This window comes from Danio rerio, chromosome 13 (assembly GCF_052040795.2).
Source record: "Danio rerio strain M-AB ecotype USA chromosome 13, GRCz13ab, whole genome shotgun sequence".
In the NCBI taxonomy this organism is placed as follows: domain Eukaryota; kingdom Metazoa; phylum Chordata; class Actinopteri; order Cypriniformes; family Danionidae; genus Danio; species Danio rerio.
This window is the reverse complement of record NC_141033.1, coordinates 25406580-25413595: the sequence shown is the minus strand read 5'-3', so window position 1 is coordinate 25413595 and position 7016 is coordinate 25406580. Positions and strand designations below refer to the sequence as shown.

Genomic DNA, 7016 nt, shown 5'->3' with positions numbered 1-7016 from the left:
AATCAAACACTCATAAACACTCTTATGTAAATTTTTGCTTTAGATAGTTTTTTTTCTCTCTCTCTCATCAAATTGTACAAACTCTGTAAAGAGTTTTGCCCTTCACCATTTGAACATGCACGAACACACATACGCAGAAAAATTAACATAAAAGAATAAAGAGCGTCACGGTGGCGCAGTGGGTAGTGCGATCGCCTCACAGCAAGAAGGTTGCTAGTTCGAGCCCCAACTGGGTCAGTTGGTATTTCTGTGGGGAGTTTGCATGTTCTCTCTGTGTTTGCATGAGCTTCTTCCAGGTGCTCTGGTTTCCCCCTCAGTCCAAAAACATTTTGAATAAGCTAAATTGGTCGTAGTGTATGTGTGTGAATGGAAGAGTGTATGGGTGTTTCAAAGTGTTGGGTTGCGGCTGGAAGGGCGTCCGCTGCGTAAAACAAATGCTGGATAAGTTGGCAGTTTATTCCGCTGTGGCGACCCTTGATTAATAAAGGGACTAAGCTGAAAAGAAAATGAATGAATGAAAAAGAATTTAACAAGATAAGTGTAACTTTTTTTTTGGACTATTACTGAATCCAAAAAAAAAAACATATATATATATATATATATATATATATATACACACATCTAGCGGATTTGTTTATAATGCTTACAAGCTAACTTTGGGGATATGAAGCAAATATTAAAGCTTAAAATTTTTAACATTTTTTTCTTGCCTTTTTTGTGTGTTATTTATTTATTATTTATTTATTTATTTAATTATTTATTTATTAAGATATTTTTTAAACGTATTGGGAAAAATATTCTAGATATCATTTGAAAATATAGATTTTTTTGTGCATATTTATAACACCAAACTTCCAATGTTTTTTTGTATTTCACTAATTAGCAATTGTCTGCCAAGGTTTTTTTTTTTTTTTTTTTAAGTGACCAAACTGCTCCAATACATTCAAGTTTTGTTTTGGTCTTGGCCAAAGACGTTTTGGTCCGCATTGGAGAACCTTCTAAAAAAAAAAAAAAAAAAAAATTCTGAAAAACATCTTACAGACTCATCCCAATAATTTCTCCTTTTCTGCTTTATCAATTATGCTAATTTATTTAAACAAACTTTCTGTATGTCACCTCTCCAAATTTGCAAAATTACTACAAATTCAATGCTAACATTGTTTATGACTACTCGTACAGTAATAACTTTCTCTTGAAAACTCTGGTATTTAGCTGTCAAACATACTAGACAGCTTTTCAAAAGGTGATTTAATAGATCAATGGTGGATAAAGTTAACACATTTCCCTTTTGTCTTTGCTAATTTAAGCTTCTAGGGGATTTAACAAAGCAGTTAAACCAGGCCAGCTCCTGCTCACTAATCCTCATGGAGAAGGGAGGGAAAAGTTTACTCATCGTAATCCTTCCCGCTAATGCTAACTAGCCTCAATGCTGAAGAATAGTGCGCTGAAGCTAGTAGGCATGAACATCAGCACGTCACTGTTCCTGGACATATTAGCATACGTGCACTCGTTAGCTTGCGCTTCTTATATTAGCTACGAAGGTAACTCTGATCAAATAAGTGTAATAAACAAAAATAGACATTTGTGTGGTAACTTTACTTGCAGAACTGATTCAATTCTTATGCTCTGTGACACTGTCTCCCAATCACAACTCAACGTTGACCTCTGTTAGTTGACTGTATTGCTAAAATATACTTAGCATTGTTTGTTTCTTGTATCCCAATTAAAAGCTAGTTCAGTATCAGTTTTTTCATTGCAGTGGCATTGTAGGGTTATGTAAGAGTACTTATTTAATCCGAGTTGATCTCAAAGAGCCAACAAGGTCAGCTGACGGTGAGATTCTCGATCCAGTTTTTTTGGGTAACTTCCTGAATCTTGTGTACTTTTAAAGAACAGCATGACCAATTCAAGTGGTTTGATTACTTAAAAACATTCTCCTCAGCCTTGTATATTTCAGTAAAAGCCCCATGTTAATACAAGGTTGAGTTATGCATAATATAAATTAGGTTTATTTGTCCTTTCTGCCATATTTTTGTATGCAGTAAAATGACAAATCATTCATTCAGGTTCACAGTTTAAATTCCAGATGGATTAGTGATAATTATAGCAGACCTAACACACTTTTTTGCTTGTGTAAATCATGAGCATTAAATTACTTTTGGCAGAGCATGTGTTTTGGTTTGCTTCAGCAAGCTAAAGACTTGTTGGATCAAGTTTATTCCTGTTCCTCTACATTTTCTCTTGAGGATAATGTATAAATATCCTACTTGTGAAAGCATTGTGAAAGGCAAATGTTAAACAGAGATGATTTTTTAAATGATACATCTCACTTCAAGTGCACTGGACTGTCTAAATAACCTGATTATTTGAAGTCCCCTTAAACCGGAAGCTGCGCGATCATTTATTTATTTTTTTCGTATTGTGACACAGTTCCTAGAGAAACAGAATTATAAATGAGAAAACAGTGAGCGTGGCTTGTTTTTTTCTACTGCGGATTGATTCAGAAAGATCGGGAAAGGGGTTTTAGAAGAGTTATTACAACCTAACAGACTCCTCCTGCTTATTATTTCTGTTTGTTGTCAAAACTGACTGGGAGAGGGGCGTGGCTAAAGATGTTATCCCCGCCCAATTCCTAAGATATACATAATCTGACAATTTAAGTGAAAAAAAAGGAAGTGCATTTTCAGATTTCAATTAAAGATAAGACGCGCAAACATTTTTTTCTTCTTAATGACACGCACAGATGAATTGTTCACCACAAAACTAGTGATGTGAGCTAACATAATCATTTGTTTAGTTTTGATTTTTTGGGGACTTAAAAAATACACTGTACTGTAACTATTTTTGAGAACTTCAATGTCATATTTTACAATATATAATGGAAAATCGTATTAATAATGATAATTATGGGTCATGGGTGTCACTAATATCTAGGGTTTCTGAACTGCAAATAGATAATTTAAAAATTAAAATAATTCTGGAAAATGAGCTGAACTGACCAACAAACTCACTTGTTTTAAAGATCTGGACTAATCATTCCTCCTTATGAGGTATTCAAAACAAAGACCTAACGTTGTAAACACTTGAAAACAAACTGACCCTCTTGTGAAAATTTCAATTGCTTTTTAAATATTTCCCAAGTGTAGTTCAATGAAAAGAAGTTTATTTTTCCAACACATTTTTAAACACCATTTTATTAAATAATTCCTAATAAATAATTTATTGGGTCTTTTCCATGATGACGGCACATCATATTTTTTAGTTATTTTCCATGATATTAGTACACTGTTTCTGTATTTTGTGATTTATAAGTGTTTTTCGCTTATTTAAGGTTGTGAATTGCATTATGGGACGTTGATCTCTGCTATGTTGACATTTGATATTGAAAATTCAACTCTACAGTTTAACAAAGTGACTTTTATTGTCATTTTTGTATAAAAAACGACAATAAGTTTGAAACAATGCAATGTATAAAAAAATGATATATGGATAAATACAGCACCAACCAACACAATATATCAATTTAAACTATTAAGTGTTAATAAAAGTCACTTTTCCAAGGCTAAAATTTGTTAAAAGAAAGGTCAAGCTCCCATAATACAATTCAAAAACATAAAACAGAAAAAAAAATAAAACATGAATCACAAAATACAGAAAACTGAAAGTTTACAGAATTGTTTACAGTGTATTTAGTTTAAAGTGCAATAAAAAGACATAACTAGCTTATTTAGTAGGGGTGTCAAAATGAATTGTTTCTTCGGTGCACCGCGATGCAGACGCATGGAAAGCATCGTCAATGTACCGTGATGCACAGAGATATCGAATTGAGCCGAATCGATGGCATGATAATCGTAACCAAACTGAACCGTGAGACCAGTATAGGTTCACATTTCTATTATTTAGGATACTAGACATGTTTTTTTTTTTTACAGTAATTAGACAAGTCATTAGACAACAGTGGTTTGTAATGTTACAAATTGAAATACAATTTTTTTTTAAACTTAATTAAAAAATTTGTAAAAATATATTTTGTTTATTTCAGCCAAACTAAAATATATTCATATATATATATATATATATATAGATATATATATATATATATATATATATATATATATATATATATATATATATATACACACACTGTGAAAAAATGTCTTTCTCTGTTAAAATTCACAGGAAATATTTCAAAAGAAATTTCATATAAGTGCTATTAATTTTGTCTTTAACTGTCATCAACAGTTGGTTAAGAGCAGGCCCATGTCCTTGAAAAAACTGACCTCTGTCATGGTCTCTGCCCGTATGACTTTGCTCATTTATGCATGAAGATTCAAGGACTTAATGGCATGTATAGTTCCATGAAAAACCTTTAACATCAATGTAAACTTTTCATTCTACAGAAGAATCTTTACCATATAAACATGTTTCTTCAGACTATGAAAGTGTTCTTCACACTAAGACAAAAATATTCATTATAAACTGTTCAATAAAAATTTTTGAGGACCCAAATTACGATTACTATAATAACTATTACTATTAACTGAACTATGGGATTACTATAATATGGGGATCAATATAATAATCCCTTTTGGATTTTTCTGGTACCTTTATTTTGAAGATGAAAAAGGTGTTGTACTGAGTAGGTCATTTGTGTTTATATTATTGTATACTTCCGCTTTTACAGACATAGTATACACAAACACTCCCAATATGTAACTCTGCCAGGAAGTGATGTCACTACTCAGCTATGCAAAGTATAGTTGGACATTGTTCTGTTGTAGGAATGAAGAATATTTGAATGAGTGCCATGCGGTGTTGCCATTGTTCTGCCTGTACAAGAGAATACAAACAGCTTCTCTCAGTTTGAGTCACCATAAAAAAAATCACAGTTATGAAGGGCTTTGATGTCTTTTATGTGACACAAATGTTTCTACATTTCTACCGCAAAAAATATCAATATAATATCAAAAAATCAGTTTAAATGACACTTAAACAGAAATAAAACCTACTGCTCTATAACACAATTCGATTTCAGCCAGCCAATGGATGAATGTGTGCTGTGTGTGTGTTGGATTCTGTGAATGAATGAAATGAGAAGCATCTCGGCTGTGACGTGTCTGAGCTCAGGAAGAGGATGTTAAGCTCTGTGGTCACGTGCTTTAGAGAGGGGGAGGACGACCGCGTGCCTTCAAGCACGACCCAGTGTAAGCTCATCTGACTGTTACCGTCACCCGCTCGCTTACATGGATTTGCCAATTACTGTACCTACTACATTTGCCCTGCTGTGACATTCCCCTGTGATTCTGGAAAATGAGCCCAACATGTGACAGTATTGGAAAAGTTCTCCAAAGGATCAATTTTAAATCTACTTCCCTACCACATTCACATTACACATCCATCCATCCTTTCATTCGTTCTCCAAATCACCACATTTAATGGGTTAAATGTATAAATCAATGATTATTTTTTGTTTTTTTAGAAGTCATACACATCTAATATCAAGCATCTAGAAATTTCTTTTAATTTCTTATTAAAACATTTTTATGTACAGCAAACTCGTTTAATCTTTGTATATGATCATTACTGTAGCATTTAATGACAGTTTTATTGTTTGTTTCATTAGAATTTACATTAAAGGTGTTTTCAGTCTATACATGTAGGTCACCACTTGTTTTATTTATTTATGTTTTAATACCAAGCATTTAATATAGTATTTAATACTTAATTGGATCTAAACTATTGCTGTGTATACTTTTATATTATTTCTCTTGTTGTTTTATTGCTTTTATTTTATTGTTCGGTGTTCTCGAGTTGCCAGATAAAATGTATCATTATTATTAGAGTGTATTTCAACCTTTATCAATTGCATTATTATTGCTATGAAAGAATTTCTTATTCAGAGGAATTAAATTTGTATTTAATAATTACATTAAAATTTATTAAGTCCATTTTATATCAAAGGGCATTTTTTTCTATTTTCTATTTCTTAAAATTTTCTTTAATTTTTTTTTTCTATTATTTTAATATTATAATAATAGAATTTCTTGTCCAGTCATTAGGGTTATATTTATATATATAAGATGTTTTCAACTGTTTTAGTATTTTCTTAACATTTAATAAAATACTTCAACTCTGAAAACTGGACTGACACAGTTTTCAGTTTACTAGAACTTCTATGTTAAGCTGTTTTAACACTAGAGCTGCACGATTTCGAAAAATCTAATATTGCATATTTTATTTTTCTGCAATAAATATTGCCATATACATACAGTTTCATAAGACTGTTTGAATAGCTCCATCTAATTGTCTTCTGCCTTAGTCTAACAATATTCCGATACAGACAATTACTAATCACAATGCAAAAAATGCTCTTCTTTATTTCCTTTATCTAGTTCAGGGGTGCTCAATCTTTTTCTTATGAAGGGCCAAAAATCAAGCTTGATTGAGGCTAGTGGGCCAAAGGTAGATATACTTGAGTAATTTCCTAGTTTATTTAATAATGTTTAGAAATGACTAGAAAACATTGCTTTGTATTGACCAATACAGGTTTTTTACATTTAAAAATGAACGTATGACACTAAAAGCAAAATAATCTTATTTATGAAGTAATTACACTAGTTTTTGCTGTGATTTGCTTGCAGATGTCTTCTGCATAGTCCCCTGTCCTTCAAGTGACAGTATTAAAAACAATTTTTTTTATCTGATTTATTTAAAACCTTTAATTTAAACATTTAATTGCAGTTTGCTTTTTTGTAATTCTGCAATAAAACAAAAAAAATGTTGTGAAATTAGAAATGAAAGGGACTAAGCTGAAAATAAAATAAATGAAATTAGAAATGATGATCTCTGTGTTAAAGGCGTTCGTCTCAACCCTCTCCATAATACTCACTCTCCTCTCAGATGGGATGGTGGGCCAAATCAAAGATTACAATGGGCCAACTTTGGCCCACGGGCAATACTTTGGGCATGCATCTCTGAGCTAGTTTCTTGTCCAAATATCAAAATATTTATTAAGA

At 31.8% G+C, this 7016-nt stretch overlaps 1 long non-coding RNA gene across 1 annotated transcript in view; it reads right to left on the bottom strand.

Moving 5' to 3' along the window:
* The window catches only part of LOC141377176 (uncharacterized), a 56718-nt gene that overhangs the window by 36921 nt on the left and 12781 nt on the right, over positions 1-7016 (bottom strand). The window lies entirely within an intron of this gene.